Source organism: Pseudophryne corroboree, unplaced genomic scaffold, assembly GCF_028390025.1.
Source record: "Pseudophryne corroboree isolate aPseCor3 unplaced genomic scaffold, aPseCor3.hap2 scaffold_505, whole genome shotgun sequence".
Taxonomy (NCBI): Eukaryota; Metazoa; Chordata; class Amphibia; order Anura; family Myobatrachidae; genus Pseudophryne; species Pseudophryne corroboree.
In genome coordinates this window covers 163,130-188,220 of record NW_026970110.1, presented here as the reverse complement: position 1 = coordinate 188,220, position 25,091 = coordinate 163,130, and the positions used below count along the sequence as shown (strand labels likewise).

The window sequence follows — 25,091 nt, the reverse complement described above, 5'->3', positions numbered from 1 at the left end:
GCACACACGCACTTCAGACCTGATCTCCTGTTGTGTGAATATGCACAGCAGGGATCAGGTCTGAATTAGGCCCTATATACAGCTGTCAGTAAGGCAGGGATGTGCTGCTGCCAGTGAGGCAGGGATGTGCTGCTGGTAGTGAAGCAGTGATGTGCTGCTGTCAGCGAAGCAGTGCTGTGCTGCTGTCAGCGAGACAGGGATGTGCTGCTGTCAGCGAGGCAGGGATGTGCTGCTGTCAGCGAAGCAGGGATGTGCTGCTGTCAGCGAAGCAGGGATGTGCTGCTGTCAGCGAAGCAGGGATGTGCTGCTGTCAGCGAGGCAGGGATGTGCTGCTGTCAGCGAGGCAGGGATGTGCTGCTGTCAGCGAGGCAGGGATGTGCTGCTATAAGTGAGGTAGGGATGTGCTGCTGTCATTGAAGCAGGAATGTGCTGCTGCAGTGAGGCAGAGATATGCAGCCCACTATCTCCCTGTTAATCAGAGACTTGGCTTTGTGGACACTTTTCAGAGAACAAATTTGTTAGCATAAAAATAAAGCCAGAAAATGAAGAGCTGTTTAATCACTCAATTGGATTTTTTTTGCCAGCATATTTTTTTTCTCTGCAACCCACTGCTAAATTGTGCTTCCTAGCTTTTTTTTATAAAATCACTGAATCAAATCTAACTCTGATTACATCAGAGAAGGCCAGGTACCCTACACAATAAGAGGGGGTTTGAAATTTTGACTTGTCTACTTAAATATCACCAAAATCTGATCACAAGGTCAATTACGTTCCTGGGTGGGATTGAACCACCAACCTTTTGGTTAATAGCCTTACACACTAACCAATTGCACCACAGAGACACTTTGCAAAAAGTCTATACTGACAAAGGCTAATAAGCATTCATCAAGAACGTTTCCTAGAAAAACTTTAAAAAGTCAATAATCTGGAGAGTTTTTGTAAGATGTTTCTTCCATCAACCAATGAAGTATGCTAACAAATTTGTTCTCTGAAAAGTGTCCACAAAGCCAAGTATCTGATTAACACCTTTGTAGGGATGGTTTTTCACCTATTACTAAATTAAACTTGCTTCATTGGAAAGGCAGCAAGATGCATCGTCATTTCAATATCTACTGAAATAATACAGGTTGACACCAGGAAACATTAACGCCACTGCATCCTTGCTGCTTTCTCATGTGGAAGTCTGTTTAATGTGAAAACAAGGTGATATCTAATTAGCACACAGGTAAGGAATTAAGAAAATCTTTATTTAAGGGTGAAGATGTTTCTCACAAAATCGTTGCCCCAATGCATCATTGAAATTCAACCTGGAAAGATGATTTTAATATATCACTTGTACATTTTGTATTGCTCTTCTGGTGACAATGTAGTTTGTTTTTGTCAATTACCATTTTAATAATAGGGTAAAGAAAATTAAGTGGATTTTTGAAAGAAAACAATACTGTCAATATACTATTAAACAAATTAAAATGGTAAAAGTTATTGTACTTTAAGTAAAATTAAAAGAGCTAAAATATCAATCCCAATTTTGGATTACTTTAATTAAAAAAAAATGCATATAGCAGAGGATAGTTTCAATCTGCCTACCTCTGGGTTATCGGCCCAGCATGCTTCCATTACAGTACTCTGCTGCACATGTAAGTGCAAGAGATCCTGAAGCACTCACTCATCATGGGAAAGAACCAATGTGTTTCTTCGTTGGTTGATGGAAGAAACATCTTACAAAAACTCTCCAGATTATTGACTTTTTAAAGTTTTTCTAGGAAACGTTCTAGATGAATGCTTATTAGCCTTTGTCAGTATGTACTTTTTGCAAAGTGTCTCTGTGGCGCAATCGGTTAGTGTGTTCGGCTATTAACCAAAAGGTTGGTGGTTCAATCCCACCCAGGGATGTAATTGACCTTGTGATCGGATTTTGGTGATATTTAAGTAGACAAGTCAAAATTTCAAACGCCCTGTTATGGTGTGGGTACCTGGCCTTCCCTGATGTAATCAGAGTTAGATTTGATTCAGTGATTTTATAAAAACAGCTAGGAAGCACAATTTAGCAGTAGGTTGCAGAGAAAAAAAATATGCTGGCAGAAAAATCCAATTGAGTGATTAAACAGCTCTTCATTTTCTGGCTTTATTTTTATGCTAACAAATTTGTTCTCTGAAAAGTGTCCACAAAGCCAAGTCTCTGATTAACACCTTTGTAAGGATGGTTTTTCACCTATTACTAAATTAAACTTGCTTCATTGGAAAGGCAGCAAGATGCATCCTCATTTCAATGTCTACTGAAATAATACAGGTTGACACCAGGAAACATTAACGCCACTGCATCCTTGCTGCTTTCTCATGTGGAAGTCTGTTTAATGTGAAAACAAGGTGATATCTAATTAGCACACAGGTAAGGAATTAAGAAAATCTTTATTTAAGGGTGAAGATGTTTCTCACAAAATCGTTGCCCCAATGCATCATTGAAATTCAAGCTGGAAAGATGATTTTAATATATCACTTGTACATTTTGTATTGCTCTTCTGGTGACAATGTAGTTTGTTTTTGTCAATTACCATTTTAATAATAGGGTAAAGAAAATTAAGTGGATTTTTGAAAGAAAACAATACTGTCAATATACTATTAAAACAAATTAAAATGGTAAAAGTTATTGTACTTTAAGTAAAAATAAAAGAGCAAAAATATCCATCCCAGTTTTGGATTACTTTAATTAACAAAAAAAATGCATATAGCAAAGGATAGTTTCAATCTGCCTACCTCTGGGTTATGGGCCCAGCATGCTTCCATTGCAGTACTCTGCTGCACATGTAAGTGCAAGAGATCCTGAAGCACTCACTCATCATGGGAAAGTACCAATGTGTTTCTTCGTTGGTTGATGGAAGAAACATCTTACAAAAACTCTCCAGATTATTGACTTTTTAAAGTTTTTCTAGGAAACGTTCTAGATGAATGCTTATTAGCCTTTGTCAGTATGTACTTTTTGCAAAGTGTCTCTGTGGCGCAATTGGTTAGTGTGTACGGCTATTAACCAAAAGGTTGGTGATTAAATCCTACCCAGGGACGTAATTGACCTTGTGATCAGATTTTGGTGATATTTAAGTAGACAAGTCAAAATTTCAAACCCCCTCTTATTGTGTAGGGTACCTAGCCTTCTCTGATGTAATCAGAGTTAGATTTGATTCAGTGATTTTATAAAAGCAGCTAGGAAGCACAATTTAGCAGTAGGTTGCAGAGAAAAAAAATATGCTGGCAGAAAAATCCAATTGAGTGATTAAACAGCTCTTCATTTTCTGGCTTTATTTTTATGCTAACAAATTTGTTCTCTGAAAAGTGTCCACAAAGCCAAGTCTCTGATTAACACCTTTGTAAGGATGGTTTTTCACCTATTACTAAATTAAACTTGCTTCATTGGAAAGGCAGCAAGATGCATCCTCATTTCAATGTCTACTGAAATAATACAGGTTGACACCAGGAAACATTAACGCCACTGCATCCTTGCTGCTTTTTCTTGTGGAAGTCTGTTTAATGTGAAAACAAGGTGATATCTAATTAGCACACAGGTAAGGAATTAAGAAAATCTTTATTTAAGGGTGAAGATGTTTCTCACAAAATCGTTGCCCCAATGCATCATTGAAATTCAACCTGGAAAGATGATTTTAATATATCACTTGTACATTTTGTATTGCTCTTCTGGTGACAATGTAGTTTGTTTTTGTCAATTACCATTTTAATAATAGGGTAAAGAAAATTAAGTGGATTTTTGAAAGAAAACAATACTGTCAATATACTATTAAACAAATTAAAATGGTAAAAGTTATTGTACTTTAAGTAAAATTAAAAGAGCTAAAATATCAATCCCAATTTTGGATTACTTTAATTAAAAAAAAATGCATATAGCAGAGGATAGTTTCAATCTGCCTACCTCTGGGTTATCGGCCCAGCATGCTTCCATTGCAGTACTCTGCTGCACATGTAAGTGCAAGAGATCCTGAAGCACTCACTCATCATGGGAAAGTACCAATGTGTTTCTTCGTTGGTTGATGGAAGAAACATCTTGCAAAAACTCTCCAGATTATTGACTTTTTAAAGTTTTTCTAGGAAACGTTCTAGATGAATGCTTATTAGCCTTTGTCAGTATGTACTTTTTGCAAAGTGTCTCTGTGGCGCAATCGGTTAGTGTGTTCGGCTATTAACCAAAAGGTTGGTGGTTCAATCCCACCCAGGGATGTAATTGACCTTGTGATTGGATTTTGGTGATATTTAAGTAGACAAGTCAAAATTTCAAACGCCCTGTAATGGTGTGGGTACCTGGCCTTCCCTGATGTAATCAGAGTTAGATTTGATTCAGTGATTTTATAAAAACAGCTAGGAAGCACAATTTAGCAGTAGGTTGCAGAGAAAAAAAATATGCTGGCAGAAAAATCCAATTGAGTGATTAAACAGCTCTTCATTTTCTGGCTTTATTTTTATGCTAACAAATTTGTTCTCTGAAAAGTGTCCACAAAGCCAAGTCTCTGATTAACACCTTTGTAAGGATGGTTTTTCACCTATTACTAAATTAAACTTGCTTCATTGGAAAGGCAGCAAGATGCATCCTCATTTCAATGTCTACTGAAATAATACAGGTTGACACCAGGAAACATTAACGCCACTGCATCCTTGCTGCTTTCTCATGTGGAAGTCTGTTTAATGTGAAAACAAGGTGATATCTAATTAGCACACAGGTAAGGAATTAAGAAAATCTTTATTTAAGGGTGAAGATGTTTCTCACAAAATCGTTGCCCCAATGCATCATTGAAATTCAAGCTGGAAAGATGATTTTAATATATCACTTGTACATTTTGTATTGCTCTTCTGGTGACAATGTAGTTTGTTTTTGTCAATTACCATTTTAATAATAGGGTAAAGAAAATTAAGTGGATTTTTGAAAGAAAACAATACTGTCAATATACTATTAAAACAAATTAAAATGGTAAAAGTTATTGTACTTTAATTAAAAATAAAAGAGCAAAAATATCCATCCCAGTTTTGGATTACTTTAATTAACAAAAAAAATGCATATAGCAAAGGATAGTTTCAATCTGCCTACCTCTGGGTTATGGGCCCAGCATGCTTCCATTGCAGTACTCTGCTGCACATGTAAGTGCAAGAGATCCTGAAGCACTCACTCATCATGGGAAAGTACCAATGTGTTTCTTCGTTGGTTGATGGAAGAAACATCTTACAAAAACTCTCCAGATTATTGACTTTTTAAAGTTTTTCTAGGAAACGTTCTAGATGAATGCTTATTAGCCTTTGTCAGTATGTACTTTTTGCAAAGTGTCTCTGTGGCGCAATTGGTTAGTGTGTACGGCTATTAACCAAAAGGTTGGTGGTTAAATCCTACCCAGGGACGTAATTGACCTTGTGATCAGATTTTGGTGATATTTAAGTAGACAAGTCAAAATTTCAAACCCCCTCTTATTGTGTAGGGTACCTAGCCTTCTCTGATGTAATCAGAGTTAGATTTGATTCAGTGATTTTATAAAAACAGCTAGGAAGCACAATTTAGCAGTGGGTTGCAGAGAAAAAGAAATATGCTGGCAAAAAAATCCAATTGAGTGATTAAACAGCTCTTCATTTCTGGCTTTATTTTTATGCTAACAAATTTGTTCTCTGAAAAGTGTCCACAAAGCCAAGTCTCTGATTAACACCTTTGTAGGGATGGTTTTTCACATATTACTAAATTAAACTTGCTTCATTGGAAAGGCAGCAAGATGCATCCTCATTTCAATGTCTACTGAAATAATACAAGTTGACACCAGGAAACATTAACGCCACTGCATCCTTGCTGCTTTCTCATGTGGAAGTCTGTTTAATGTGAAAACAAGGTGAAATCTAATTAGCACACAAGTAAGGAATTAAGAAAATCTTTATTTAAGGGTGAAGATGTTTCTCACAAAATCGTTGCCCCAATGCATCATTGAAATTCAAGCTGGAAAGATGATTTTAATATATCACTTGTACATTTTGTATTGCTCTTCTGGTGACAATGTAGTTTGTTTTTGTCAATTACCATTTTAATAATAGGGTAAAGAAAATTAAGTTGATTTTTGAAAGAAAACAATACTGTCAATATACTATTAAAACAAATAAAAATGGTAAAAGTTATTGTACTTTAAGTAAAAATAAAAGAGCCAAAATATCAATCCCAGTTTTGGATTACTTTAATTAACAAAAAAAAATGCATATAGCAGAGGATAGTTTCAATCTGCCTACCTCTGGGTTATGGGCCCAGCATGCTTCCATTGCTGTACTCTGCTGCACATGTAAGTGCAAGAGATCCTGAAGCACTCACTCATCATGGGAAAGTACCAATGTGTTTCTTCGTTGGTTGATGGAAGAAACATCTTACAAAAACTCTCCAGATTATTGACTTTTTAAAGTTTTTCTAGGAAACGTTTTAGATGAATGCTTATTAGCCTTTGTCAGTAACTACTTCTGCAAAGTGTCTCTGTGGCGCAATCAGTTAGTGTGTACGGCTACTAACCAAAAGGTTGGTGGTTCAATCACACCCAGGAACGTAATTGACCTTGTGATCAGATTTTGGTGATCTTTAAGTAGACAAGTCAAAATTTCAAACCCCCTGTTATGGTTTAGGGTACCTGGCCTTCTCTGATGTAATCAGAGTTAGATTTGATTCAGTGATTTTATAAAAAAACAGCTAGGAAGCACAATTTAGCAGTGGGTTGCAGATAAAAAAAATATGCTGGCAAAAAAATACAATTGAGTGATTAAACAGCTCTTCATTTTCTGGCTTTATTTTTATGCTAACAAATTTGTTCTCTGAAAAGTGTCCACAAAACCAAGTCTCTGATTAACACCTTTGTAGGGATGGTTTTTCACCTATTACTAAATTAAACTTGCTTCATTGGAAAGGCAGCAAGATGCATCCTCATTTCAATGTCTACTGAAATAATACAGGTTGACACCAGGAAACATTAACGCCAATGCATCCTTGCTGCTTTCTCATGTGGAAGTCTGTTTAATGTGAAAACAAGGTGATATCTAATTAGCACACAGGTAAGGAATTAAGAAAATCTTTATTTAAGGGGGAAGATGTTTCTCACAAAATCGTTGCCCCAATGCATCATTGAAATTCAAGCTGGAAAGATGATTTTAATATATCACTTGTACATTTTGTATTGCTCTTCTGGTGACAATGTAGTTTGTTTTTGTCAATTACCATTTTAATAATAGGGTAAAGAAAATTAAGTGGATTTTTGAAAGAAAACAATACTGTCAATATACTATCAAAACAAATTAAAATGGTAAAAGTTATTGTACTTTAAGTAAAAATAAAAGAGCCAAAATATCAATCCCAGTTTTGGATTACTTTAATTAACAAAAAAAATGCATATAGCAAAGGATAGTTTCAATCTGCCTACCTCTGGGTTATGGGCCCAGCATGCTTCCATTGCTGTACTCTGCTGCACATGTAAGTGCAAGAGATCCTGAAGCACTCACTCATCATGGGAAAGTACCAATGTGTTTCTTCGTTGGTTGATGGAAGAAACATCTTACAAAAACTGAGCGAGTGTCCACGAGTCCTCTGTGTTGATCTAACCAGAAACAGGTCCAGCGCAAGCTCTGTGTATTGTCCCCTTACATATTTGTAGATGTTGATCATATCCCCTCTTAGTCTCCGCTTTTCCAATGTAAACATGCCTAGTCTTTCAAGCCTTTCCTTGTATTCCATCATCTCCATGCACTTAATTAGTTTGGTCGCCCTCCTCTGTACCTTTTCAAGCTCCAGGATATCCTTTTTGTAGTACGGTGCCCAGAACTGTACACAGTATTCAAGGTGTGGCCTCACTAGTGATTTATATAACGGGAGTATAATACTCTCGTCCCTAGCATCAATACCCCGTTTTATGCATGCTAATATCTTATTAGCCTTCTTTGCTGCAGTCCTACTTTGGGTACTACTGCTTAGCTTGCTATCTATGAGGACACCTAAGTCCTTTTCCAGTACAGAATCCCCTAATTTTACCCCATTTAGTAGGTAGGCATATGTCTTATAACTTTTTTTTTCAATATATAAACATTTTTATTATAAGATTTTCAATGACACAAGTACATCCAAGTTGCAGATTATGGATTGTGAAGGACAAATCAACCATATAAACAATTTAAGCAATTTAAATTGCACGCAGGTAGTAGAATATCAAACTCCTTGGATGAAAGTTGGTCGTAATAAACTAGGATAGAAAATAATAAAGTAGAAAATAAGATTTTAAACCTACCGGTAAATCTTTTTCTCGTAGTCCGTAGAGGATGCTGGGGACTCCGTAAGGACCATGGGGATAGACGGGCTCCGCAGGAGACATGGGCACTTTAAGAAAGACTTTAGTTCTGGGTGTGCACTGGCTCCTCCCTCTATGCCCCTCTATGCCACAGTTAGAGAAACTGTGCCCAGAGGAGACTGACAGTATGAGGAAAGGATTTTGTTAATCCAGGGCAAGATTCATACCAGCCACACCAATCACACCGTATAACTTGTGATAAACTACCCAGTTATGAGTACGAAAAAACAACATACTGTAGCATCAGTGCAGGACCGATGCAACTATAACATAACCCTTATTGAAGCAATAACTATATATATACAAGTATTGCAGAAGTAGTCCGCACTTGGGACGGGCGCCCAGCATCCTCTACGAACTACGAGAAAAAGATTTACCGGTAGGTTTAAAATCTTATTTTCTCTAACGTCCTAGAGGATGCTGGGGACTCCGTAAGGACCATGGGGATTATACCAAAGCTCCAAAACGGGCGGGAGAGTGCGGATGACTCTGCAGCACCGATTGAGCAAACATGAGTTCCTCCTCAGCCAGGGTATCAAACTTATAGTATTTTGAAAAGGTGTTTGAACCTGACCAAGTAGCAGCTCGACACAGCTGTAGTGCCGAGACCCCTCGGGCAGCCGCCCAAGAAGAGCCCACTTTCCTCGTGGAATGGGCCTAGACCGATTTCGGTAACTGCAATCCAGCCATAGAATGCGCTTGATGAATCGTGTTACAAATCCGGCGAGCAATAGCCTGCTTTGAAGCAGGGGCACCAATCTTGTTGGTTGCATACAGGACAAACAGCGCTTCAGTTTTCCTGACTCTAGCCGTCCTGGCCACGTAAATTTTCAAAGCCCTGACCACATCAAGTAACTCGGAATCCTCCAAGTCACGCGTAGCCAAAGGCACCACAATAGGTTGGTTCATATGAAAAGATGAGACCACTTTTGGTAGGAATTGAGGACGGGTCCGCAATTCTGCTCTATCCACATGGTACACCAAATATGGGCTTTTATGTGACAAAGCCGCTAATTCCGACACTCGCCTAGCCGAAGCCAAGGCTAATAACATGACCACCTTCCATGTGAGATATTTTAACTCCACCGTTTTAAGTGGTTCAAACCAGTGTGATTTTAGAAAACTTAACACCACGTTAAGGTCCCAAGGTGCCACCGGAGGCACAAAAGGAGGCTGAATATGCAGCACTCCTTTTACAAAAGTCTGAACTTCTGGAAGAGAAACCAATTCTTTTTGAAAGAAAATGGATAAGGCCGAAATCTGGACCTTAATAGAGCCTAATTTTAGGCCCAAATTCACTCCAGTTTGTAGGAAGTGAAGGAAACGGCCCAGATGGAATTCTTCCGTAGGAGCATTCCTGGCCTCACACCAAGAAATATAATTTCGCCATATACGGTGTAATGTTTTGACGTTACATCCTTCCTAGTCTTTATCAGCGTAGGGATGACCTCAACCGGAGTGCCTTTCACTGCTAGGATCCGGCATTCAACCGCCATGCCGTCAAATGCAGCTGCGGTAAGTCTTGGAACAGACAGGGCCCCTGATGCAACAGGTCCTGTCTTAGAGGAAGAGGCCACGGATCTTCTGTGAGCATTTCCTGCAGATCCGGATACCAGGTCCTCCGTGGCCAATCTGGAACAATGAGGATAGTTCTCACTCCTCTTTGTCTTATTATCCTTAACACCTTGGATATGAGAGGAAGAGGAGGAAATACATAGACCGGCCGGAACACCCACGGTGTCACTAGGGTGTCTACAGCTACTGCCTGAGGGTCTCTTGACCTTGCGCAATACCTCTGTAGCTTTTTGTTGAGCCGGGACGCCATCATGTCTATCTGTGGCAGTTCCCACCGACTTGTAATCTGTGCAAAGACTTCCTGATGAAGTCCCCACTCTCCCGGATGTAGGTCGTGTCTGCTGAGGAAGTCTGCTTCCCAGTTGTCCACTCCCAGAATGAACACTGCTGACAGTGCGCTTGCGTGATTCTCCACCCAGCGAAGAATTCTTGTGGCTTGTGCCATCGCCACTCTGCTCCTTGTGCCGCCTTGGCGGTTTACATGAGCCACTGCGGTGACGTTGTCTGACTGGATCAGAACCGGTTGGTCCCGAAGTAAGGTCTCCGCATGACGGAGCATTGTATATGGCCTCTAGTTTCAGGATGTTGATGTGAAGACAAGTCTCTTGACTTGACCAAAGACCTTGGATATTTCTTCCCTGTGTGACTGCTCCCCAACCTTGGAGGCTTGCCTCTGTGGTCACCAGGATCCAGTCCTGAATGCCGAATCTGCGTCACTCGAGAAGGTGAGCACTCTGCAGCCACCACAGGAGTGATACCCTGACCCTGGGGGACAGGGTGATCAACCAATGCATCTGTAAATGTGACCCAGACCACTTGTCCAGTAGGTCCCATTGGAAAGTCCTCGCATGGAACCTGCCGAATGGAATGGCTTCGTATGATGCCACCATCTTTCCCAGGACTCAAGTGCAGTGATGCACTGACACAAGTTTTGGTTTCAATAGGTTCCTGACAAGAGTCATGAGTTCCTTGGCCTTTCCTATCGGGAGATAAACTCTCTTCTGGTCTGTGTCCAGAATCATGCCCAAGAAAGACAGACGAGTCGTAGAAACCAACTGCGACTTTGGGATATTGAAAATCCAGCCGTGTTGCTGTAACACTTTCAGTGAAAGTGATACGCTGTTCAGCAACTGCTCTCTTGATCTCGCTTTTATGAGATCGCTCAAGTACGGGATAATTGTGACACCTTGCTTACGCAGGAGAACCATCATTTCCGCCATTACCTTGGTGAAAATTCTCTGGGCCGTGGAGAGACCAAACAGCAACGTCTGAAATTGGCAATGACAGTCCTGTACCGCAAATCTGAGGTACGCCTGATGAGATGGATAAATGGGGACATGAAGGTATGCATCCTGTACATAAATGCGGACAACAGGTGTCAAGCCGTGTGTTGCCTTTGTCAAGCTGTAATAAGTAGGGGTAAGGACGTTAACCACCTCAGAACATCCTCACTTATACGTCACCTGCAGCGCATTAATCATAAGTCAGTGACAAGTTCAAAAACTTTGGATGACAGCGGAAGCAGTCCACTGACCACTAAATCCCTTCCTCTTGTAACCAAGCTCCTGCAAACCACACCACCAACTCCCTTAGTGTCAATTTCCTCCTTAGACAGGAAAGCCAATAGTCCTGCAGGCCATGTCACTGGCAAGTCTGACGAATCCTCTCCTGCCTGGGATTCCTCCGATGCATCCTTGAGTGTAACGCCTACTGCTGCTGGCGCTGCTGTTGTTGCTGCTGGGAGTCGATCGTCATCCCAGAGGGGAAGTTGGAAGACCACTTGTACTACTTCCAGTAGGCAATTGACTGTCCAACAGTCCTTTGCGAGGAAGATGAAATATCACAGCAGTCATCCTGCTGCAAAGCGGATAACTCAGGTCTTGTCAGCCTGGGTGGTGAGAAACGTGGTTCCGGTATCCATCGTTAATTCAGAGGCAACTAGAGACTTGATTGAGGTACTGTGTCCCCGGTACCAAATGCCATCTAGGTTCCATTTCTCTAGGCAGGCGATACCGAAAATGTACACAGACCTCAGAAAAAGAGTCACCAGTGTCCTAAAAAATGCAGTTGTACCCAAGGTCCACTAGTCCACATGTCCGTGGTTAAGTGGAGCAGGGCAGACTCAGGACTATATGACTGTGACAGCCCACTGGGTAGATGTATTGCCTCCCGCAGCAAGAACAGCAGCGGCGGCCCCAGTAGCAGCATCTCGCAAATGTCAACTCGTTCCTAGGCAGACTACGCTTTGTATCACCGCTTTCCATAAGAGGCACACAGCTGACAACCTCTTACGGAAACTGAGGAACATCATCGCAGAATGGCTTACCCCAATTGGACTTTCCTGGGGATTTGTGACATCGGACAATGCCACCAATATGGTGCGTGCATTACATCTGGGCAAATTCCAGCACGTCCCATGTTTTGCACATACATTGAATTTGGTGGTGCAGAATTATTTAAAAAAACGACAGGGGCGTGCAAGAGATGCTGTCGGTGGCCCGAAGAATTGCGGGCCACTTTCTGCATTCAGCCACCGCGTGCCGAAGACTGGAGCACCACCAAACATTCCTGAACCTGCCCTGCCATCCTCTGAAGCAAGAGGTGGTAACGAGGTGGAATTCAACCCTCTATATGCTTCAGAGGATGGAGGAGCAGCAAAAGGCCATTCAAGCCTTTGTGCGTTGGAAGGCACAAAGTAAGCAGACGGGAGAAGTCAGGATAGTGCGCAAGGGCATAGAAGGGAGCGGCTCAAGAAAAGAGAAGTGGAAATAGACAGCAAACTAGGCTGGAGAGAGACCTGAGACAAAGAGATCTGAATTATACGAAAGCCGACCAGGGGAAACACAAATTATGCAGTCAAGTTTCCCACATTTGGGGAAATCGCAGGAGCAGCACACCCAGAGTGCAATGGGTGAGCCTTGCCCTGGGAGACGCACCTTCATGATCATAGTATCTCACCTGGCAGGTAAGTAGGATTTGGGATAGAGCTGGGGAGGGTCGCTGCTCGGGCCCCCCCTGTCAAGTGAAGGAGATCCAACTGAGGCAGCACAAGGAAACTCTCGAAAGAAGAACAAGGCTAGAGGAAGATCTGAGACAAATAAATCTGACTTTTACCAGAGCTGACCAGAGGAAAGCACAAACACAGTCCCCCACTACCACAAATAATGCAGTCGAGTTTCCCACATTTGGGGAAATCACAGGGGTCAGCATACCCAGAATGCAATGAATGAACCTCACCCTGGGAGAACAATCTTCATGAAAATGGTATCTCCTATGCAAAATAAGTATGATTTGGGATAGGGCTGGGGAGGGCCGCTGCTCAGGCACATCTCTGTCAAGTAAAGGAGATTCAACTGAGGCAGCACAAGGGAACTCTCATCTGGGGACAACAACTGCAGGGAGAACACATATTTTCAGATGAACATGGTAGGGCAGAAGGCTGCCTAATACTGAAGCACCCCCAAACAACAAACCAAATGCAACAACTAGTGCAAGCATTCCCGGGGGAAGGCATGCAGCAGATGGATTTGCATATGGTGATGTCATCCAAGCAGTGGGTCAAAGTTGGCTTCAACCCTCGTCTGCATATGAAAAGAGAAAAGGGGCGTGCAGGGCATGGCGGCCTTTTGCGGCGCTTGGATGACCCCTAGTTCGCATTAAACACCTCCACCCTCCTTCGGTGTGGGGCTCATGTTGGCTATGCCCCAACCCCTGAAGCATTCAAGCTGATTTCTTGCAGCAGCTGGGCACTGTAACAGCTCCAGAGCTGCTCTGTAAGGCAAGTAAAAGGGCATGGGCCCTGCAACACTACCTGTAGTTTGCATTGTGCATTGGAAGGCACAAAGTAAGCAGACGGGAGAAGTCAGGATAGTGCGCAAGGGCATAGAAGGGAGCGGCTCAAGAAAAGAGAAGTGGAAACAGACAGCAAACTAGGCTGGAGAGAGACCTGAGACAAAGAGATCTGAATTATACGAGAGCCGACCAGGGGAAACACAAATTATGCAGTCAAGTGTCCAACATTTGGGAAAACCGCAGGAGCAGCACACCCAGAGTGCAATGGGTGAGCCTTACCCTGGGAGAAGCACCTTCATGATCATAGTATCTCACCTGGCAGGTAAGTAGGAGTTGGGTTAGAGCTGGGGAGGGTCGCTGCTCGGGCACCCCCCTGTCAAGTGAAGGAGATCCAACAGAGGCAGCACAAGGGAACTCTCGAAAGAAGAACAAGGCTAGAGGAAGATCTGAGACAAAGAAATCTGACTTTTACCAGAGCTGACCAGAGGAAAGCACAAACACAGTCCCTCACTACCACAAATAATGCAGTCCAGTTTCCCACATTTGGGGAAATCACAGGGATCAGCATACCCAGAATGCAATGAATGAGCCTCACCCTGGGAGAACAATCTTCATGACCATGGTATCTCCTATGCAAAATAAGTATGATTTGGGATAGGGCTGGGGAGGGCCGCTGCTCAGGCACATCTCTGTCAAGAATTTATAAAGTCTATACATATATATAACCAAATGTCAATATATATATATAGAACCCAGCGCTCCTATCAAAACGTATCTATTTCACCAATTTGTTGCTTATTTCATCTTTATACATCTATTAATTTTCACCATATATTATAAAATGCTGCTCCCATAGGTAGTACTGTTCTACCAATAATAAACCAAATTTTAAAGATAATCACACTTGTTATCAAGGGAGCGCAAAAAATAAAATATACAAGCTCTTTATTTTTAAAAAATATATATAGACAGAAGAAACCTACATTCAATAAAATACAATGGAGTCAACATATATAGGCACCACTATCCATATCTAAATGTAATCAGTATCTATTTCATATTGCCCTTGATGACAACGGAATGTCTATTAAAGTGTCCAAAAAATCCTCCTGGATACAGCTGTTGTAATTTAATCGTTACTTTCCAATTGTAATTGATACATTAAATTCCTTCTTGTGGATGAACAGCAACAGTTGTAACCAACGCCTCTTATTTACTGCAGTTAAAGTTCATATGTAATTCACGTGAGTAATGAAAGAAAACAGGGGGAGAGCGCTGTGATGGTTGGTGAAACACAGCGGTATGCTACGACCCCCGTTAACCGTGGCTGGATCTTATTGGCACTTGCGGTCGGGATATTCCTCCCTGCCGTGGGGTAGAGACCTCCTTTTGCTCGCTCTCAAATTGCTTTTTCCCCTTCACCGCTGTCTTTGCATCAGACGTCCGCCGTGATGTACCTCGTTCATGAACGGGCTTATATCTCAGCAATCAGAGTGTCCGGTAGTCACCTTCCTTACGCGTTTCTCCGCTGTTATCCAAGAGCGGTTTCGTCAGAGGATACATCAGCAGCCTAGCAGGCTCTTTTTAAAATGCACCGGACCAATAGCATTACTAATTAGTTGATTGGATACATACATATACTAATTGGATGCATACATGTAATGACTCATATATGGAACAACTTTCTAATAGCAATTGCACATATAAAGGCATTTCATAATATAAAAATAAGCAACATGGTGATTAAAAATAATAATAAAATAAGCAACAAGGTGGTTTAAAAAATAACAGAAAATATATAATCTATATACAGATTAACCTCTAATCTTTCAATCAATACCTCATATCTATAATCACATATACATAATTCAGAGACTCAGCACTAAGGATCCCCATTTACTTATATAAAACCTTTTAGGGTAACATAAATCCAGGCCACTACTAAAGCTGCTCTTGTGGCGCAGGGGAAACATCACCTGCACTCTATGCAGCGAGTCCCATGTTAGAATCCAACCGGCTCAGCTTAACATCCATATTATTTATTTACTTTTAATGGGATCATTCTATCAATTCATTTTTACCTTTAATTTTTGTTAATATTATTTCTATATTTCATTATTTTAACCCCTGGAATAATTACATTGCTGCTTAAACAACAAAAAGAATTGAATAAAAAATAAATATTAAACAGACAATTTAAGGATTCGAAGATTTAAAGATTTAAAGATTTTAAAATTTAAAACAGGGAGGGGGGGGGGGAGGGAGGGGGGCCTTTTGGGAGAAGGAGGGGAAAAAAATAAAAATAAAAATATATATATATAGAACCAAGAGAAAGTGTAAAAAGAGGATGGAGGAAGAAATCTGATGTTCATCATTACTAGTGGATTTTACTAAAGAACTTTAAAGGAACACACACAACAGGATTATACAGTTTCATCCTAAGAGGAAAGCTGTTCCCAAAATAGCTACTTCTAATAATTTTGTTTATTTATTAAACATACAATAAATGTATATTCAATAAATAATATATTAGGTAAATCAATAGATAAAATCTTCAGAGACTGCCAATGTTGTTAAGTTCGATGCTCTCATTCAGACCATCAGGTGTAAGGGTACCCAAAGAAAAAATCCAAAATGCCTCCCTTGTCAAGTAAAGGAGATTCAACTGAGGCAGCACAAGGGAACTCTCATCTGGGGACAACAACTGCAGGGAGAACACATATTTTCAGATGAACATGGGAGGGCAGAATGCTGCCTAATACTGAAGCACCCCCAAACAACAAACCAAATGCATCAACTAGTGCAAGCATTCCTCAGGGAAGGTCTGCAGAAGATGGATTTGCATACGGTGATGTCAGCCAAGCAGTGGGCCAAAGTTGGCTGGAACCCTCATCTGCATATGAAAATAGAAAAGGGGTATGCAGGGCATGGCGGCCTTTTGCGGCGCTTGGATGATCATGAAGGTGCTTCTCCCAGGGCAAGGCTCATCCATTGCACTCTGGGTGTGCTGCTCCTGCGATTTCCCCAAATGTGGGAAAGTTGACTGCATAATTTGTGTTTCCCCTGGTCGGCTCTCGTAGAATTCAGATCTCTTTGTCTCAGGTCTCTCTCCAGCCTAGTTTGCTGTCTGTTTCCACTTCTCTTTTCTTGAGCCGCTCCCTTCTATGCCCTTGCGCACTATCCTGACTTCTCCCGTCTGCGTACTTTGTGCCTTCCAACGCACAATGCGAACTACAGGTAGTGCTGCAGGGCCCACACCCTTTTAGTTGCCTTACAGAGCAGCTCTGGAGCTGTTACAGTGCCCAGCTGCTGCAAGAAATCAGCTTGAATGCTTCAGGGGCTGGGGCATGGCCAACATGAGCCCCACACCGAAGGAGGGTGGGGGTGTTTAATGCGAACTAGGGGTCATCCAAGCGCCGCAAAAGGCCGCCATGCCCTGCATACCCCTTTTCTCTTTTCATATGCAGATGAGGGTTCCAGACAACTTTGGCCCACTGCTTGGCTGACATCACCATATGAAAATCCATCTGCTGCAGGCCTTCCCCCAGGAATGCTTGTACTAGTTGTTGCATTTGGTTTGTTGTTTGGGGGTGCTTCAGTATTAGGCAGCCTTCTGCCCTCCCATGTTCATCTGAAAATATGTGTTCTCCCTGCAGTTATTGTCCCCAGATGAGAGTTCCCTTGTGCTGCCTCAGTTGAATCTCCTTTACTTGACAGAGATGTGCCTGAGCAGCGGCCCTCCCCAGCCCTATCCCAAATCATACTTATTTTGCATAGGAGATACCATGGTCATGAAGATTGTTCTCCCAGGGTGAGGTTCATACATTGCATTCTGGGTATGCTGACCCCTGTGATTTCCCCAAATGTGGGAAACTCGACTGCATTATTTGTGGTAGTGGGGGACTGTGTTTGTGCTTTCCTCTGGTCAGCTCTGGTAAAAGCCAGATTTCTTTGTCTCAGATCTTCCTCTAGCTTTGTTCTTCTTTCGAGAGTTCTCTTGTGCTGCCTCAGTTGGATCTCCTTCACTTGACAGGGGGGTGCCCGAGCAGCGACCCTCCTCAGCTCTTGCCCAACTCCTGCTTACCTGCCACGTGAGATACTATGATCATGAAGGTGCTTCTCCCAGGGCAAGGCTCACCCATTGCACTCTGGGTGTGCTGCTCCTGCGATTTCCCCAAATGTGGGAAACTTGACTGCATAATTTGTGTTTCCCCTGGTCGGCTCTCGTATAATTCAGATCTCTTTGTCTCAGGTCTCTCTCCAGCCTAGTTTGCTGTCTGTTTCCACTTCTCTTTTCTTGAGCCGCTCCCTTCTATGCCCTTGCGCACTATCCTGACTTCTCCCGTCTGCTTACTTTGTGCCTTCCAACGCACAATGCGAACTACAGGTAGAGCTGCAGGGCCCACACCCTTTTACTTGCCTAAGGGCTGTAACACACTACCCGGTTTTGGCCGGACGGCAATAAGCCGGACAAAAGCTGTCCGGTTTTTTGCCGGCCGGCTGAGCCTTTCACATGCAACAGCTTTTAGCCGGTTTTAATGCTGTGGTTCTAAATTGGGATGAAGTAGGCATGTGCAGCAGCAGCAGCAGCAGCATTTCACAGTGTGTGTGTGACTGAGCAGCATTATCACATGGATCGCAAACGTATTATTGCGTTGTGGTTGTTATATCGTCGCCGACGAGCACAGAGGCATAAGCCTCTTTATTGGGTTTGTCAAAGTCAGAAAAATATCACGATGCACACTGCCATATTTGCACCTCATATGTGTCCCTGCTGCGCATGCGTGCGCTCTCCCGTGCGTGCGCATACTCGCTGTTGCGGGCACCCGCAGGCGCACGGTATGCGCATTTACGGTAGAGTTCGTGTGCGTCTAGCGGGCGACTCGTTCATAACATATTTTAACTATATAATGTATTTTGTAGATAATGGTCCCTTTGATAGAATCTGAAAGTTTGGTTAATGTAGCATGTTCATGGACAGAGAGATCCCTCTTTGTTTGATACGAAGGGTCAGACAGGAGTAATACAGTGGTGTTTAGTATCCATCGGAAGAGTATTTAATTAGCAATATTCCGGTGTTGGTTTGAAACAGATTAATCGCTCGTGCGAATAGTTATGGACATAAGAAGTTTATGTCCATTTACTATTATTTGCACTTACTTATCCATGCGGCGGGAAACCTAGTTTCCCACCCACCTGAGCAGTTGGAAATTGTCACAGCCCACCTGTATGAATCAACCTATGACCTTTTGTTATAATGCGAAGAGGAATTCCTGTGTCCAATGAACAATGAGATTGTAGGGACCATTGAATTGTATTGTGTGTGAGGCATAAATAGACAAGCCGACCACATCCAGCTCTCACTCTTCAACGGTTCTCATTGCTGATAATCGGGAGCTGGATGTCCAGAGGCGCATGCGATCGTTCCCTTTGTGCGTAAGTTTTCTCCGCAATCATATTGTCTTTCTCGTTATTATGGGCCATATCTCTCTCTCTCTCTCTCTTCTCCTTTTTCTCTCATTTTCCCTTAAAACGTAATTGTATTGTATTGTATTTTACTGTGTAGTTATCTGGTTAGTTAGTCTATGTTATATTGTAGTGTATGACTTGTATTGTATTATTCTTTTTTCAAGTATAACATTCATATAAGGCGTTAGACCCTAAGCACGGTATCTGTGTATTTCTTATAGTGTTAAGTATTCTCAGAACGCTTTTTAGTTAATAAGGTTACACTGTGTTGCATCCACACTCTATCTCTACACCAAGGTTTACTGCATAATACACTGTTTTATGGTATAGTTATAAGGGTTTAACATTGTGAGCGTTTGCGCCGCTGGTGATCTCCTCGTGGTCCTGAGCGTTCGCATCGCTATAGCGAATCATTACGTTAGTCGGCAGCCAATAGCGTGCCTGCCTGTGATCTCTTGGCCGTAAGCGAACGTGACGCTTGAGCGTCTCGACTACGGCTAAGCGATTGTTATGCAACGTGTGTACCCTTACGGTACTCCATACGTCAATAGCGTACAGTGTTCTTAGACCTCTTAAAGGGTTTTAAATAAGATAAATATTTAGCTTTATCAATTGGCGGCTCGTCCGTCCTTCACATATCTCTGCTAGGTAATTTCAGCAGACATTATCCATCAGCAAAGGGCGGGAGATCATATTCCCCGTAGTGCTGTCTGGCTAAGCGTCTGCTTCGCTTAGTAAAGGGTGCTGAAGGAATCCGGAACCGGAGGTAAGAACAAAAGCTAGTGTCTTTTAAAACTGTTTATTTCTGTCTTGCGTACGCACGCACATATCTGCATTTCTTTTTCATTCGTGTATTTTCATATCACTCTCCTGTTTGCCATTTTATAATTGATAAAACGTGCTAAGAGAGATTTGTCGCTATTTCATAGTTAAAGTGTAAAAGTAATATATTAAGGGATAAAGTGTAAAAGCACACACGCAACTCTACCTAAAGGTACAAGGAGAGATTGGTGTGGTGGGCGGTAGACGATCGAGGATCATCTACATTGATAAACGTGTTAGTTGTGTTACGGTGGAGATTTGCTTTGCGTACACGTGTCTCTAACAAAGGGTGAGACTCGCGTACGCAACTCAAAGGCCGACGCACGCAGCGTATATTACGCAAACGGAGCATCCGGGCACGCTCACGTAACTCAAATCACACGGTAGTGTTATTTTAACAGGCGAAAAGGTGGGAACGCGATAAATGGCGCAAGTTTATTTTAGTGTCCGAAATTTAGACTAACAGATCCTTCTCCAAATTCACAACACATCTGGTTTAAAGAAAATGTCTGCGCAGAAATAGAAATAGAAACAAAAGTATATATGTGGTGAGTGAGTGTTTTTGTATATATAAGTTTATACAATTTTCAAGGTTGAACCACAAGAAGTCGAGTTCTCGCAGAGGTACATGCATGTAAGTGTCGTACATGGTGGCGAGGGAGGCATCCCTTGTTAAATATAAAATTTGAGCAGTAGAGTATAGCAGACCAGGAGGTCATACTGTAGCACAGACCAGGAGGTCCAGAACAGACCAGGAGGTCCAGGTACAGCAGACAAAGAAGTCCGCTATAAATAAGAGAAAAGGGCACAACCCAGGGGGTTGGTGCAAAACCCATATAGGCCAATAAAGCTCTGGCTGAAGGAATTCGCAGCCGAAATTTTCGATTCCACTGGTCGCTCAGTACATAAGATTAGTTGCTTATGTGCTGAACGATTGTACCGCACGTAATTGTGTGCATTAGTTAATCTGACCAGTACCATTTGTGTACGCAACCGGTTATAAAACTATTTGTACATTCTGACGTGATTTGTGTAATTTTTTATTTTCTGAAGGGAAGTTCGCTGGTCACTCAGGAATTGTCCAACAACCAACAGTTACTGGAAAGGGTCAATGCTCTGCGGAACACACTCACATGTTCCAGTAAACGAAGGTTCATAGGGGCCCTGGGTCGAGTACGCCAGCACTAGGGCAGTGTGTAGGTCGTATTGGTCGGCGTGGGCGAGTGAGTGGGGTACTCGGTAAACCGCCACCGTCAGCCTATCGTGAACATTTTGGTTATTGTAAGGGTTCGCTGAAGACCCTGATTGAAGGTCAGAGGTGGTGAAAGCAACGCCTGCAAGTTATGGGGGCCAATTGTTCAGGAAGGGGGCGATCAACCTCGGTTCGGGTTGATTCAGTAAACCGACCAGTCGGGTCGGCAAGGTACGTAATGTGTGAAAAATATGGTTCACACACAGAGGTTTTATGTGATGAATGGGAGAGAATGACTGTGCATGACGGGGAGAAATTCCCAAGAGTAGGTAGCTTTAGCCCAGAAGTGTTACAAAATTTAAGGAGGAGGATATGTCTCATTAAATCAACAAAGAGACGAATCCAACATTATGATTATTTGCAGTTATGGCAACAGGAGGGTGAAATACAGAGAGGATTGGCTCTGGCGGCGGGATCTAATCCTGTCAAGAAATTGATAGCCACGGCCCCGCCGCCACCATACATATCGGGAGAGAAATTGGTTGCGGAGAATGACGCATTAGGGTGTAACAAACAAACACTTAGCAACTGCGTAAATGTTAATAAGTTAACCAATGCAAGTACTAACCCGTGCAAGTTGTACCCTGTTTTGAACTTTCCCCAGGAGTGTGATCAAGAGGACGAATCGGCAACAATATCAGCGCTCTCTCTAGCAGCCACCATATCAGAAACAACAGTAGGCACGGCCCAACCCTTAAGATTAGTAACAAAGGCCCCTAGCGGAGGGACAGGTGAGGTCGTATCTACGGGTAAGTACGGCACCATACACTATGCTGAAACCATTTCACCACAGGCTGTAGAATCTACACAGAATGATGTTAGTAGACTTAATCCTGTTAGGGTAATAGCAGTGCCAAATGGGAAAACTGACACAACAGGAATCACTCCTGTTAGGAACATTGCCATGTACAGCCCATTTTCCCGAATGGAATTAAGAACCATAGTGTCCGAATTCCCTGACCCTAGGAAAGATTTAGTTGCCAGCCAGAAATACATCAGAGACCTAGGGAACACTTTAGAGCCCAATAACAAAGACTGGCAGATATTGCTGAGGGCATGTTTACCCTCCAATGTCGACGCAGCTCAATTTTTAGCTGACTGTGGATTGGATCAGGATGTACCTCTTACAGATGTGTACAACAAAGATTATGTAAAAAGAATAAATTTACAATTAAAGGAGTATTTTTCAGCAGTAGTTAAATGGAACAAGATTTTCTCCATTAAACAGAAAGAGTCAGAAACTGCTGCAGAATATTTTCACAGGGCATTACTAGATATGGCAAAATACACAGGTATAGAGGACATTAAAACAAACATAAACCATCGAGAAGTAGCAGTATCTGTACTGATGGATGGTTTAAAAGAGACATTAAAGACAAGGGTACAGACCACGCAACCATGTTGGCGAAGTCTGTCGGTGGCTACTTTGAGAGAGGCAGCTGTGGATCACGATCGGAATATCACCAGACACAGGGAATCACAAGGTGATAAGTTAATGGCCGTAAGTATACAGGCCCTGACCACAAGGCAGCCTTTGTATAAATCACCAAACCCTGTGGGTAAGTCAAATGTGGTAACTTGTTTTTCTTGTCATAGACAGGGACACATGGCACGAGACTGTAGAGCAGGCATTCCCAACCACGGTCCTCAAGGCACACTAACAGTGCATGTTTTAGTGATATCCAGGCCTCAGCACAGGTGACTTAATTAGTAGCTCAGTTATTTTGATTTAACCATCTGTGCTGCAGCCTGGATATCACTAAAACCTGCACTGTTGGTGTGCCTTGAGGAGCGTGGTTGGGAATGCCTGCTGTAGAGTGAAACATTCACAAAACTCATATCAACCCCCTAGACAACGACACGACACACGACATTGGGAGCAGGGTCCGCAGAAACGGAGTTATGAGCCACATGCAGGGGAAACAAAAAGATACCCCCCGAACAGAGACTGGCAAGCCTCTGGTAGTTCCCATTTAACCCCTTCACAAGTAGTTGCTGCCAGCGGGATTCAGGGAGGTCACCATACCCAATAGGGGTGTGGCCATACCTGTAATCTGCAGCCAGTAAAATTGATTGCAAGTCTTGGGAGTGAACCCGAAATTGCAATTAATGTAGCTGGTAAAACATTAAACTTCCTTGTAGATACGGGGGCGGCCAAATCAGTGATAAATTCGACAGTGGGCATGAGAACCACTGGTAAGACAATTCCAGCCATGGGAGTAACGGGAGTAGTCCAGCACTACCCTGTTAGCAAACCAGCCGAGATCACAGTAGGGCCTTTACATACCAAGCATTCCTTTTTGCTGGCTGCATCGGCACCGACTAATCTCCTGGGAAGAGACTTATTGTGTAAAATGGGGTGCGTCATTTATTGTACTCCTGAAGGTGTATTCTTGGACATACCTGAGAATCACGCTCAGGAAGTGCGAGACATGTTAGACTCCCCATCAAAATTAATGTCACATACCATTATGACAAATAGGACTCCATCCCAAGTAGAAGAAATGACATCCCAGATACCAGAGTCACTGTGGACTAAAGACGGACAAGACACTGGATTGATGGCAAACGTAGCTCCAGTAGTTGTGCAAGTAAAAGATGGTAGGATAGCTCCAAAAATCCCACAGTACCCTCTGAAACCAGAGGTGGAGTTAGGAGTTTACCCAGTAATAGAGCGCTTGCTACAACAGGGCATCCTGGTAAGAACGTCCAGCACTGCCAACAGTCCCATCTTCCCTGTTAAAAAGAGTGGGGGGAGGGGTTACAGGCTAGTGCAGGATCTAAGGGGGATTAACAAAATAGTTGAGAGTCAGTTCCCCGTAGTGCCAAATCCAGCTGTCATCCTTATGCAAATCCCTCCCACTGCGAAATTTTTCATTGTTATTGACCTCTGCTCCGCTTTCTTTTCGGTACCTCTGCACCCTGACAGCCAGTATTTGTTTGCATTTACATACAGAGGAGTCCAATACACATGGACCCGATTACCACAAGGTTTCATAGACAGTCCAAGTATATTTTCCCAGGCTTTGCATGATTGTTTACAGTCTTTCCAACCAGAGAGTGGATCAGTATTAATACAGTACGTGGATGATCTACTACTGTGTTCTGATTCATTGGAAGCATCCCTGAAGGATACGAAACAGCTCCTGTTTCATCTTTCAGACACTGGACACAAGGTTTCCAAAGACAAGTTGCAATTATGCCAAACTAAGGTAAAGTATTTGGGACACTGTCTAACACAAGGACTGAGACACCTGACCGCTGATAGAATTCAAGCAATTAGAGACATGACTCTGCCACAAACCCAGCAACAGATCAGAACGTTTTTAGGAATGTGTGGGTATTGCCGTAACTGGATCCCAGGATTTTCCATTCTAGCATTACCTTTGCAGGAGATGGTTTCCTCAAACAAGCCTGATCGGATTTCGCATACAGACGAGTCTGAGATGGCATTTGAGAGACTTAAACAGTGCCTAACGCAGGCACCAGCATTAGGTATGCCAGACTATGGGAAACCCTTTGAGCTGTACGGAACAGAAAGCGCTGGTTGCGCAGCAGGCGTCCTAACCCAAAAGCACGGTGATGCCAGCAGACCAGTAGCATACTACAGCGCTCAGCTAGACACGGTAGCGCGATCCCTCCCCACATGCTTGCGAAGCGTTGCTGCGATAGCATTGCTAGTAACGAAAAGCGAAGATGTAGTGCTATGTCACAACCTCACAATTCATACACCACATGCAGTGTCAGCCTTGCTAAATTCTGCCCAAACCAGGCACGTCTCATCAGCGCGGTTTACAAGATGGGAATTGGCACTAATGGCCCCCGTAAACATCACCATA

General features: G+C 42.6%; 6 non-coding genes across 6 annotated transcripts; 2 read left to right on the top strand and 4 right to left on the bottom strand.

Moving 5' to 3' along the window:
- Nucleotides 1-12,727: 12,727 nt before the first annotated feature.
- On the bottom strand, nt 12,728-12,890 carry LOC135030761 (U1 spliceosomal RNA). Its single transcript, XR_010226702.1, has one exon. It is a non-coding gene; the product is annotated as a U1 spliceosomal RNA (small nuclear RNA).
- A 151-nt stretch (nt 12,891-13,041) lies between these two features.
- Nucleotides 13,042-13,205, bottom strand: LOC135030870 (U1 spliceosomal RNA). The gene has a single exon (XR_010226799.1). It is a non-coding gene; the product is annotated as a U1 spliceosomal RNA (small nuclear RNA).
- Nucleotides 13,206-13,876: 671 nt separating this feature from the next.
- Nucleotides 13,877-14,039, bottom strand: LOC135030818 (U1 spliceosomal RNA). Its single transcript, XR_010226752.1, has one exon. It is a non-coding gene; the product is annotated as a U1 spliceosomal RNA (small nuclear RNA).
- A 152-nt stretch (nt 14,040-14,191) lies between these two features.
- Nucleotides 14,192-14,355, bottom strand: LOC135030711 (U1 spliceosomal RNA). The gene has a single exon (XR_010226655.1). It is a non-coding gene; the product is annotated as a U1 spliceosomal RNA (small nuclear RNA).
- A 3,114-nt stretch (nt 14,356-17,469) lies between these two features.
- LOC135030860 (U1 spliceosomal RNA) lies at nt 17,470-17,633 on the top strand. The gene has a single exon (XR_010226789.1). It is a non-coding gene; the product is annotated as a U1 spliceosomal RNA (small nuclear RNA).
- A 152-nt stretch (nt 17,634-17,785) lies between these two features.
- LOC135030816 (U1 spliceosomal RNA) lies at nt 17,786-17,948 on the top strand. Its single transcript, XR_010226751.1, has one exon. It is a non-coding gene; the product is annotated as a U1 spliceosomal RNA (small nuclear RNA).
- The last annotated feature ends 7,143 nt before the right edge of the window (nt 17,949-25,091 follow it).